The sequence below is a fragment of the Strix uralensis genome, chromosome 24 (assembly GCF_047716275.1).
Source record: "Strix uralensis isolate ZFMK-TIS-50842 chromosome 24, bStrUra1, whole genome shotgun sequence".
Classification (NCBI taxonomy): domain Eukaryota; kingdom Metazoa; phylum Chordata; class Aves; order Strigiformes; family Strigidae; genus Strix; species Strix uralensis.
This window is the reverse complement of record NC_133995.1, coordinates 3,762,843-3,775,773: the sequence shown is the minus strand read 5'-3', so window position 1 is coordinate 3,775,773 and position 12,931 is coordinate 3,762,843.

Sequence of the window (12,931 nt, the reverse complement as noted above, 5' to 3'; positions counted from 1 at the left end):
CAGTTTTTGGTGACCCAGGTGGGAAAGCCATAAGACCTTGCCCAGATCATCCTGCTGCACCCAACAGCAAAGTATCAGACTGTACAGGACTCCAGCACGCACCTACCTGTTGATCAGGGACTCCTTTGGATCCCCTCCGGTGTCGGGCGGTGAATGACTCAACGGTGCAACATTATTGGAAAAAGAGGTATTTTTCTAAACAGAAATTTAAAGGAAAAGTGGGGGGAAAGATTTGGTGGGAAGTGGCAGGCATCTGGAGGACTTTTGGGTCCTATTTGGTGCTTGTGTAAGGTGTATTCATGGGGGAATATGCTGCAAATTTTTTCGAAAAATCTGCATAAGTCGTATTGAAAAAAGTTATGCAGCAGTAACAAATCCACGAGGCGTATGGAAAGAGATACGTGGCAGTAACGAATCTGCGTAATTGTATTGAAAAAGACATGTGGCGGTGCTACTTCTTGACAAATTCCCCTTGTTCCCCCTTGGGATGCATCTTGAAAAACTGCAATAAATTTGCGGGGGACCCTCTGATGAAGGATACGTTAAAGCAGTACTGTAATCAATGGTGGCCACAATGTCAATTGGAAGATGGGGAAAAATGGCCCGAAAATGGGTCTATTAAGTATAATACTATATCGCAATTAATGCTTTTTTGCCAAAGAACTGATAAATGGGGTGAGGTTCCATATGTGGATTTATTTTTTTCTTTGAGAAATGATTGTGATATTAGGGAAAAATGTGGTTTGGTTGATTCAAAGTACCGGAATGGTATTTATCTGATTAAGAAAACTGGAAAGGCTAAATCTTGTTGTGTGGGGTGCAAGATGAAAAAACATCTGATTTATTGAATTGGAAACAAGGAGTGGGTTTATATTGAGAAAATCCATAGGGAATGTACAGCACTATTAAGACTGTGATGATGACCCACAACGCAAATTGGAGTGATGCGCAAGCCCTTTTAGAATATCTGTTTACAACAGAGGAGAAGAGTCGTGGAAAAGCCTGAGGAAGGGATAATCCAAAACCATGGAGTGGTGCCTGGTATGAATATTTATATGCCCAGAGGGGATCCTGGGTGGAATCTAAATACAGGGCAGGGCTTGCCGAAAATCAGAGTATCAAAAATATATTTTATATGGAATTCAGCCTAGGATACAGAAACCTTAGGGAAAAATATATAAATAGGAGAATTGGCTGAGGAAATTCGGGGTATCCTCTGGGCCATGTTCAGAGAGGGAAAGATCAATGTGCTTATTGCAAGGAAGAGGGACACTGGAAAAGGAAGTGCTCTCAGAAGCCAAAACAGGGAGAAATAGGGAAAGAAGCTCAAGTTTTTGCAGAAATGGAATTAGACTGAAGGGGACTGGAGGAATCACCTATTAAAACTTCCCCAGCTGACCCTCTGGTTTCAGTGAAGCTGAGGAATGAAATGATAGATTTCATTCCTCAGCTGATAGATGAGGAAAAACAAATGATAGATTGTTTTGAGCCAAGCTTTGGAAATAAACATTGGACAGCAATTTAATCTTTATGCGGATTCAAAATATGCCTTTGGAGTTGTTCATGCTCATGGGGCAATTTGGAAAGAGAGGCGACTTCTAAACTCAACAAGGAGCTCCTGTTAAATATGGACTTGAGATTATGAAATTGCTGGAAGCTGCATTACAACCAAATATATAGTGGAGCAACTTATTCAGCGCTTACAAATGGTAAAGGTCCTTTTAGAAAATTAAAAGCAGTGTAATTGGTGCCATCGAGAAAAGATATTAAAGCCATTTTTACACTCAATAATGTGCTGTTGGCAGAAATACAGTAACTCACTCTTTTCTTTATATGCTAGAATTCCCCCTTCCCTCATTAGGATGAGATCTACTGTGTAAATTAAATGTTCAAATAACCTTTTCTGAAAACTTAGTGCAGCTGCATATTCCTGCAGAAAATTCTTGGAAAGCCCAGTTGTGTTTGTTAATCCAGAAGGAGAAAGAACATATAGACATTCCAGAAGAAGCATCCAGTGCGCTAATACCACTGGTCCGTGCATCGGGAAGACTGGGATGTGCAAAGATTTCCCCAATTAAAATTGAATCAAAGACTGGGGCGCAACCAGTAAAAAAACCCCAATATCCTATCAGATTGGAAGTGAGGAAAGGACTGGAGACACTTGTTAATTCTTCTTTGGAATATGGAATCTTGAGGGAATGTCAATCAGAATTTAACACTCCCATTTTACCAGTCTGAAAACCTCATTCTCAAGAATATAGGTTAGTCTAAGACCTAGGAGAAAACGTCAACGTCCACTCCGTGGTGCCTAATCCGTATACATTACTTGCCTCTATTCCTGAAAATAATGTCTATTTTACTGGTTTAGATTTAAAAGATGCTTTTTTTTTTTTTTTTTGTATTCCTGTGGACGAGCAGAGTCAACTCACTTTGCCTTTGAACAGGAAAGCCCAGCTACCGGACAGAAGACTCAGTTGTGTTAGACTGTATTACGACAAGGATTTAAGAACAGCCTGATGTTATTTGGTAACATATTGGCAAAAGAATTGGAACGGTGGCAAGGTGATAATGAGCATACAACATTGTTACAATATGTTGATGACCTATTAATAGGTTAGAGCAATTACAATGGGTGTCTTGAGGCCACCATTAGTCTGTTGAATTTTTTGGGACTTCCAGGGTATCGTGTCTCCAAGAAAAAATCCCAGATAGCCAAGGATTGAGTCCACTATCTGGGATTGACATGAAAGGCCAAACAGAGCTAAGTGCAGAACAAAAGGAGGCGAGCGGCAGGATTACTGTTCCTACGTCAAAAAAGCAGTTGAGAGGAATTTTGGGTATGGCCAGATGGAGTTGGTTATTCCTAATGTTGGGTGGATTGCTAAACCACTGTGTGCTGCCACCAAAGGTCTGGAAGGACTTTTGGAGCGAACTGCAGAATGCCAGAAGGGGTTTGATGAAATCAAGAAAAGACTCATGGAAGTTCCTGCATTAGGGCTTCCAAATTTAGAAAAAAACCCCTTCAATTATATGTGCATGAGAGACAGCAAGTAGCTCTAGGAGTTTTAACTCAAATACTGGGAAGCCAGAAGAGACCTGTGGGTATTTCTCTAAACAGTTGGGTGAAGTCAGTAAAGGATGGCGTGCTTGTTTGAAAGCTGTTGCTGCAACAGTGATTTTGATCAAAGAGGCCAAGAAACTGACTTTGGGACAAGCTATAACTGTATTTGTACCCCACGCAGTGATAACAATCAAGGGACACCATTGGATTTCTCCCAGCAGGATGGATGAATATCAGGCTGTCCCGTTGGGATAAGATGACGTTACCCTTTCAATATCTGCCACCTTAAATCCGATGACTCTGCTACCAGTTTTGGAACATAGTGAATTGCAGCATGATCGCCTGACAACCATCGAACAGGTCTACTCTAGCCACCCTGGTCTACAGGATACTCCTCTTTTGGATTTTGATTCAGAACTATACACTGATGAATGTAGCTTCATGTCCGAAGGAAAGTGGCCGCTGGATACGCAATAGTGACCGGAGACCATCTTTTGGAAGCAAAACCTTCGCCTCACAGTACATCCGCCCAGAAGGTGGAATGAATTGTTTTGAGCCAAGCTTTGGAAATAAACATTGGACAGCAATTTAATCTTTATGCGGATTCAAAATATGCCTTTGGAGTTGTTCATGCTCATGGGGCAATTTGGAAAGAGAGGCGACTTCTAAACTCAACAAGGAGCTCCTGTTAAATATGGACTTGAGATTATGAAATTGCTGGAAGCTGCATTACAACCAAAGAAAGTTGCAATAATTCACTGCGGGGCACATCAGAAGGGAAACAGTCAAATAATCAGAGGAAACTGGAGAGCGGATGTAGCTGTGATAGAAGCAGCGCTAAAATAAAAATGAATGTGGAAGGAGCTTTAATTCCTGAACCATTCGACGCCACCGCACCACATGGAAAAAGAAGACCAGTTAGCTAGGCAGCTGGACTGTACCAAAACTGAACAAGGATGGTGGAAAACACCCCTGCAGCAACTTCTCCTTCCTGAAAGGTCAATGGAATTTGTATTGAAGAAATTACACCATGAAACACATGTGGGTTCCGATGCATGAGTCCTTGCTGCTAAAAAGTAAGTTTCAGGGCCAAAGATGCAGAGTATTGCAGACACAGTGTTGAAGGAATGTCCAACATGTTGTGCCAATAACCTGAAAATAAGAAAGAAACCTATAGGAGGAAATGCAAAGCGAGGAATAATGCTGGGGGAGCACTGGCAAGTAGATTTTTCTGAGTTACCAAAATGCAACCAGTATAAGTATTTGCTAGTTTTAGTAGATACTTCTCCCAGTTGGCCTGAAGCTTTCCCCTGTCACCGACAAGGCAAGAGAAGTAATTAAGATAACGTTAAAAGAAATAATTCCTAGATCTGGTATTCCAGAAGGGGTATCATCAGACAACAGACCCCCATTTTATAGCTGAAGTGCTACAGAGAATGTCAAGGATTTTAAAGATATTTAATCTCTCTTTTGCAGATCTTATCCTCTTTGCATAGGTATTTAAATCAGAGGATGCCACTGCCATGGGATACCACTGTCCTCTCCTTTTATCCCGAGATATCGTCTATATTCGAACCTGGAAGGATGAGCCATTGACAGAGAAGTGGAAGGGACCATCCCCCATGCTATTAAAAACTTACACTGCGAAAGTGAAAGCGGGCAGAATTAATTCATGGATCCATTACACAAGGGTCAAGAAGGCATCACCCCCAGCGCAGAAAGAATGGAAGTCTAAGGAGACAGGACCTATATGGCTCAACCACAAACGATAGTGGTGCAGAATGGAGTTGAGAATTATTGAAAAGGAAGAAATCAATAAATCTCAAAAGGGGGGAATTATTGTCAGATTATTAAAAGAAATGTTAAAAGTTCAGAGGTCAGCTTTGTTAGCAACACTGTAGAACCAAACGATGAGCTGTTACAATAATGGTAGAAACAAATGATTGACCTTGAAACAAGCCACTGTTGTATCTGCATGGCAAAAAGCAGAAGCCCAGGTAGCACTAACGGGAAGTAGAGACAGCGAGCTGCGACGTCCTGCCCATGTCTGCGGAATTATGAGGAAACTAGGTAGAAGGTAAATCCATCAGGGGGAGATCGTGACCACCGACCCATTGACCACCGACTCTAATTACACCCCAGACTCAAAAGAAGAAGGTGGAGAGGACAAACCATGCATGCGTGCTAATTTACATGCTAAGCGTGGAGATTATGACCCATCACTTAGTAGATACGTATCAGTGTATTGAATATGTATAGATGGTGTGTCTAAACAATCGTCGTTTTCAGGACCACGGTGTGCTGTCTCGGGACAGGCACTGTGCATGTGCATCCACGTCATAAAGGAAAATACCTCCATCCCGTGGGTGAACTGGGTGTCTGCACACCGCGTGACAAACGCCCATTTTTGGGACAACAAGATCAGCTCCCATCTAATTGAAGAAAGTATCTGCAGGACACCGAGGCTACTGGATTGATTTTTAAATTTTAAATTTTAAATTTTAAATCACTTTTCAGAGACTAGATTCCTTTGCTTTTAAGAAATAAAAAATAAAGTTCGTCCTAACGATGCATGGCTTTGATATATTCTAGATTAGAGCCCAGATTCTCTCTAAATGTGGGATTTCAATGTAATGGCCAGAACACAACCAGTCTGCTGTGAAATAGTAAACACTAATCCACAGAGCTTTTACCTGGCTGCCCTGGAACATATAATGTCCAGAACATGTCAGATGCAATATTTCCAATTCAGTCAGACACCCAACCTCATTCATTAGGATATCCAGATGGGAAGGGAGGGAAAGCAGGAGAAAAAGCCTTTGACCGAGTAGAGTGGTGACTTCTGGTGAACTCATTGGTGATTAGACATTCACCAAACTCATGTTTGGGGACATACAGACGTGTAGGAATCCCCGCAAGTAGCTTTAGGTGAAGTCCTGCTATTTCATGGCATGGCAGGACAGGAAGGGTCATGAGCTTTGCCCCTTCTTTGGGTTAGAATATGCCCATCCCAATAAATATATTCAGATGTGGGGGTATTTCTACTTCAGCCTGAACAGATGATGGAAGTTTGGGATCTATTTGGGTTATTTTCATTAGGGTAGAAAATCAACTTCATGGCTTAGGTGAATTCCCAAGACAGCATCTGTATTAATTATAAGTTAATACAGAATTGTGCACTGATTCTTGTGTCTCTAAACACATCAGGTTCCTCTTCAGATTTTACAAGATGGCCCCTGGAGAGCTCTGTGTCAGAGTCAGCTTCTCTCATTCCACCCTCAGTTGATTTTTCTTTCTGGCTTCCAGCCTCCAGTGAATAGCATTGCTGATGATTTTGGAACTAGAAAATTTATTCTGTCTAGATCATCTCTTTGGTCTCCTGAAGTAATAGTTATTTCTCTGTCTCTGAGCAAATCCCCCAATAGCATAAAAGCTATTTCTTGCTTTTATTTCAATTATACAATACCTTAGACAATTTTAGTTTATATTAGACAATCATAGTTTATATTCTCAGGTCATCCTCAGAAAACAGGAAGCTCAAAATTAACTTTTGAAGTGTAATGATATGGCTTCTGGAGAAACAAACTCAGTAAAGATTATAGGTCTCGTGGAACAATTGAAATATTCACAAGCACCAGCCGTGGTATAAAGAAATCCTGTTCACGAGTTGCTGGTCAAGAAGTATACATGAGAGATGATACTTCTGGGCTGAAATGATGAGGTCTTTCTCCAGACAACCTCCTGAAGCAGTTCAGGGGTCAGACCAGTGCAGGTCCTTCTCAGAGAGGTGATATGGATAGACGGTGACCGGTCATGGTGGCTCTGCCTTGGCTTCACCTGTCAGAGCTATTCCAGAAAGTCTCTGCCCTCAGGTGTTCCCATGCCACATCTCTCCATGTAAACACACCACTGGTTTCAGGTATACAATCATGGCAGGTTTCAAAGTCAGTCTTATGTTATAAAGAAATAATCATTTTTGAAGATTATAATTTCTCAGATCTATCGGGAACCGTACAGATCAGAAGATGGTCTAAACCTCTGTGGCAATGTGTCTTGAGCTATCCCGGACAAGAGGGAGGGAAGAGAGGAGTGTTTATTCATAATTTAAAAAAAAAAATTACCTCAAAGGTTATTTAATTTTCCAACCCCTTGGCATGTTGCTTGTATTGCTTTGTGAGTCAGTAAGTCAGAGAAGGGAACTTTCCATCCTGAGCTGAAGGTGATGCTGCTCGCGGTCATTCTAACAAAATAATAGAGTACTTTAAGTTGAACGTCCAACCCTTCCTCAAAGCAGAGCCAACATCAAAGGTAGGGCAGGTTGTTCAGGGCTTTAGTTAGTTAAGTCTGGAATATTTCCTAGGAAAGAGATCCCACAAGCTCTCTGGGCCTCCATACCAGTGCTTAGCGACCTATGTAGTGAAATATTTTTCTTCTATCCAGCCAGAATTTTGTTCGTTACACCTTCTGCCTCCTGCCCTTTCACTGTGCACCTCCAAGAAGAGTTCAGCTTTGTCTTCTCTACTGACCCTCAGTTAGGTGACTGAAGACAGCCCTTAGGTCCCCCTTCTCTCCTTGAGGCTAAGCAAACCCAAGGGTGTGCTCCACCCCTGGACAATCTTTGTGGCTCTCCACCGGACTCTCACCAGTTGGCTGACGTCTTTTTTGTGCCATTGGGTGAGGAAGCCGCGCAAAAGTGGATGCAGTGCTCCAGATGAGCCCTCACAAATGTGATTGTGGTGGGTTGACCATGGCTGGCTGCCAGATGCCCACTGAGCTGTTCTCTCACTCCCCGTCCTCAACAGCACGGCAGGAGAGAAGAATATGAAAAAGCTCATTGGTTGAGCTAAAGACAGGAAGATCGCTTACCAATTAGTGTCATGAGCAAAACACTTGACTTCAGAAAAATTAATTCAGTTTATTGCAAATTAAAATAGATTTGGATGGTGAGAAACAAAGACAAGAATTAAACCACCACCTTCCCCTCACCCACTCTTTTTTCCCAGTCTCAACTTCACTTCTCTACCCACCTTCCGCCCTGAGCAGCGCAGGGGTGATGGGGAATGGGGGATCGTGGTCAGTCCACAACAGCTCCTCTCTGCTGCTCCTTCCTCCTCTCACTTCTTTCCTGCCCCAGCATGGGTCCTCCGTGGGCTGTGGTTTCTTCAGGAAACATCCACCTGCTCCCGTGTCAGGTCCTTCACCCCTGCAGCCTTCCTACTACCACAATCTGCATGTGTACAGTAGTGCCAGGGAAAATTTTGCCTTCTGCTTCACAAATCCGGACAATTTTGACTCATTCTATTGCTTGGGGTGGGGGGAAGTGATGGGAGATTATGGTCATGGAGCAAGAGAGAGAGGACAGAATGCAAGAGCGTCTTTCAGTCTGTTCCCAAAGAAGAACTTCAAAATCACTAACAAGAATTTCTCAAGTAGTTTTTTAACATCTTCAATGATAATATGACATTGATGTTTGACACCACTAGTGATCGTTAGCTTTTTGGCTGGGAGCTGGTGAAGCAGCTGAAGCATTGGGAAGATGGGATTTGGGTTGACAACGTTGTATTTCATGCCACTGAGAGCTTCAGTCCGTATTTGAGGGTTTTCTTAAAATCTGACTAAATGCAAAAGCCTAGGTCTGAGGTCTTAAATTAGAGGTCAGCTTCTGTCTCACCCAAAGCTTCTGCTGACAGTTAACTCTAATGACATTAAGATTAACTCTGACTGAGTTAATCTTGAAATGGGTGTCTTAAATAGATCAGAGGAACCAAACTTGAAAACAGTCCATTTTCTATAGACTGGCTATACAGGACAATCAGCAGATACGGACGCCTAACACTGCAGGTATCTGGAGAGAGATCGGATGAGTCACTCCTGGTTTTTTCATACTAGCCATACAAGTGTCATGGTTTCAGCCCAGAGGGAAACTGAGCACCAGGATGCCATTCATTCACCCCTTCCCTTCCGGCACTGGGAAGGAGGAAAAGGAAGCAAAAGGCTCAGGAATCGAGATAAGGACAGGGAGGGGTGGCTCACCCATTATGGTCACTGGCAAAATTCAGACTCCTTAGGGGAAGAAAAAGAACATCACTTTAATTCAACCACTAACAGAAACAACACTTAACAGACTGTCCTGGTTTAGCCAGGATAGGGTTAAGTTTCCCCAGCAGTAGGGGGGGGAGCTCCAGCCGGGTTATTCAGATACCCTGCGGTCATCCTGGCGCCGAAGCGGGACAAGGGGTTACCGCGTGTACTGTGGGATTTTCTCTATTCTCGCTGCTGTATTGGTAGATATTTTGCTCTGTTCATTATTATTACTGTTATTCTTATTGTTATTGTTGCTGTTTGTTGTGTTGCTGTTGCACTGTTGTATTAAACTTCTCCTTATCTCAGTCTCGGGGCTTTGTATTTCACTCCCTTTGTGGGGGAGGGGCAGCAGCCACGTGGTCTCAGACCCCAGCAGGGGCTAAACCATCACACAGACACAGTGGGATAGTGAGAAGCGTTACCACATCACAAAAACACCTCCCCACACCCCTCCCTTCTTCCTGGGCTCAGCTTTGCTCCTGACATCTCCACTTCCTCCCCCCAGCGGTGCAGGGGCAGGGGATCGGGGGTTGCAGTCAGTTCCCACTTCTTCCTCCAAGGGGGGAAGCACCCTTCCGCATTCTTCCCTCTGCTCCATTTGGTTCCCCTCTCATGGGAGACAGTCCTCCATGAACTTTTTCCATCATGAGTCCTCCCCACGGGCCGCAGCCATTCCTGGGCTGCTTCGGTGTGGGTCACCCCCACATGTTGCAGCCCTCCCAGCGCTGAACTACAACAGCGGGGGCTGCTTCTCCCCTCAGAGCCCCGGACATTTTCAGCCACCTGCTGCGGTGTGGGGTCCTCCCCAGGCCACCAGTCGGCCTCTGCTCCACTGCGGACCTCCATGGGTGGCAGGGGGGTGTCCCTGCCGTCTCACCACGGGATACAGGGGGGCTCTGCTCCAGTGCACCTCCCCGCCTTCCTCGTCCTTCCTTCCGCTGCCCTCGGTGTTCGCAGAGGTGTCCTTCTTGCAACTCCTCCTCAGGCGTCCCCACCCCGCCTCAGATTCCCCTTCTTAAACATGTTATTGCAGAAGCACAGCCACTGTCACTAACTGGCTCAGCCTCGGCCAGAGGCGGGTCTGACTTGGAGCTGGAGGAGCTTCAAGAAGCTTCTCACAGGGGCCACTGCTGCAGCCCCCTCCCCGCTACCAGAATCCCCACCACACACAAAGCCAGCACAATAAGCTAAGTCCCCATCAAAGAAAGAGAACCAGCCTGTCAACACAGGTAGAAGAAAACAGCTTTAGCAAGATGTTCCTCCACACGTGGAGAGGAGTCCAACATGTGCTCCAAGTTTCATGTCACTTTGACAATTTACAGTTGGTAAAAGCAGATTGTCCTGGTTTCGGCTGGGATAGAGTTAATTTTCTTCCTAGTGGCTGATACAGTGCTGATTTCTGGATTTAATGTGAGAATAATGTTGACAACATAGCAATGTTTTAGTTCTTACTAATTAGCGCTTATCGTAACTTAAAGTTTTTCAGTTTCCCATGCTCTGCCAGCACGCAGCTGCACAAGAAGCTGGGAGGAAGCACGGCCAGGACAGCTGACCCGAACTATCCAAAGGGATAATCCATACCGAAGAATGTCATGTTTAGTATATAAACTGGGGGGAGTTGGCTGGGAGGGGCAGGTCACTGCTCAGGCATCGGTCAGCGGGTGGTGAACAATTGTATTGAGCATCACTTGTCTTTTCCTGGGTTTTATTTCTCTCTCTTTTTGTTATATTCCTTTTCATTACAAATATTATTATAATTTTATTTTATTATTGTTGTTATTTTAGTTTAGTTTAGTTTAGTTATTAAACTGTTCTTATCTCAATCTGTGAGTTTTACTTTTTTCCCAATTCTCCTCCCCATCCCACTGGAAGGGGGGAGGAGTGAGTGAGCGGCTGTGTGGTGCTTAGTTGCTGGCTGGAGTTAAACCATGACACAGATTATTTTGAAAGATTTCCCTTCTATGAAATACAAAGACGCTGCAAACCTTGGAGTCTGTATGAATTGATATACAAGGGCTTGTCATACAAAGTAATTTATGTGGCAGGATGCTTCTAGGGAATTGAAGGGGAGATACATGATAGAGGGAAAAGGATGAGAGAGAGAAAAGTAAATGCAGTGGGAAAGGTGAGGTGGAAAGGAGTGAAGGGATCAGTGGGTGGATGAAGGACTGAGATCTAACCCAGTGTGGAAATTTATTTGGATGAGCTAATTAGATAAGGCAGTGTCTCATGCTGGAGAAAATGAAGCAGGATTGAAAAGGCAGACAACATCTAGGAGGGCTGTGAGTGTAGGGGATGGGTGTCAGCGGAAGTGTGAAGACTCACTGGCTGAGGGAGGCTAGAAAATTGGAGAAAGTAGATATCAGTGATGTAGCAGGCTGAAGAAGTCAGTTGAAGGGGATGCAGAGAAAGTATAGTAGAGAAAGGCAAATGATGTCCTGTGGACATTTTGGGGGTGGTAAACAGGGATGAAATGGGGGAAGAAGGGAAGATTCTGGGTGTGATGGGGTGATTTCATGGGAAAGGAGAGAAGTGGGGGCCACTGAGATCCAACGAAACCTGGAAAGTCACATTTGCCGTGAGTGTGCATAATTCCTCCTTTGTGACATTCTCCCAGAATTTAATGATTTGCAGGTCAGGGGTTTCCTGAGGATGTTGTAGTCTGTTTGTTCAGGGATGTCTAATAGTCTTGTCCAAATGCTTGTCTAGTCCCCCTCAAACCATTTCTGGAAGGAGCGACAGGTAGAGCTTATTCAATGGCAGAGGCAGAGCCGATATAAATGGGCAGTAACTGAGGATGTCTATTAATGAGATGGCTTGGAAGAAGCAGGTTCAGTATGAATTAGAAGACAATTAAGGCAATTAAAGAATATCACAGAATCCCAGAATCATCTCGGTTGGAAAAGCCCTTGAAGCTCCTCCAGCCCCACCATGAACCTCACCCTGACCGTTCCCAACTCCACCAGATCCCTCAGCGCTGGGTCAACCCGACTCTTCAACCCCTCCAGGGATGGGGACTCCCCCCCTGCCCTGGGCAGCCCATTCCAACGCCCAACAACCCCTTCTGCAAAGAAATCCTTCCTAAGAGCCAGTCTGACCCTGCCCTGGCGCAGCTTGAGGCCATTCCCTCTTGTCCTGGCGCTGGTTCCTTGGCTCAAGAGACTCCTCCCCCCTCTCTGCACCCTCCTTTCAGGGAGTTGCAGAGGGCCAGGAGGTCTCCCCTCAGCCTCCTCTTCTCCAGACTAAACCCCCCCAGTTCCCTCAGCCGCTCCCCATCAGACCTGTGCTCCAGACCCTGCACCAGCTCCGTTGCCCTTCTCTGGACACGCTCAAGTCATTCAAATTTAAATTCAAATTCAATTTAAATCAGAGCTAGCAGCAAGGAGATGTAAGCAACGGAGGAACAGAGCTGCTTCCAGAGCAGTAACTGGGAATAAGAGATCCTGTGTATGGAAAGCAAAGGGATTCCCAGCGAGGGAAGAGTGCGGGCAGTCAGTTGGGTGGGGACGGCAGGTGGAGCATGTGAGAAGGCTGAGGGAGTCTGGGCCGTTGGAGCCGCAGTGTCCTGCGCACAGTGCCACCCACGGCAGGATGCGAAACTGCCACGGAGTTGGTACCGCTTTGAAAACCTTTGCTGCCACCAGCACTGAATCCCAGAATCATTCAGGTTGGAAAAGCCCCTCGGGATCATCGAGTCCAACCCTCAGCCCGACTCTACAAGGTTCTCCCCTACCCCACATCCCCCCACAGCTCATCCAAACGGCCCTTAAACACACCCAGGGGTGG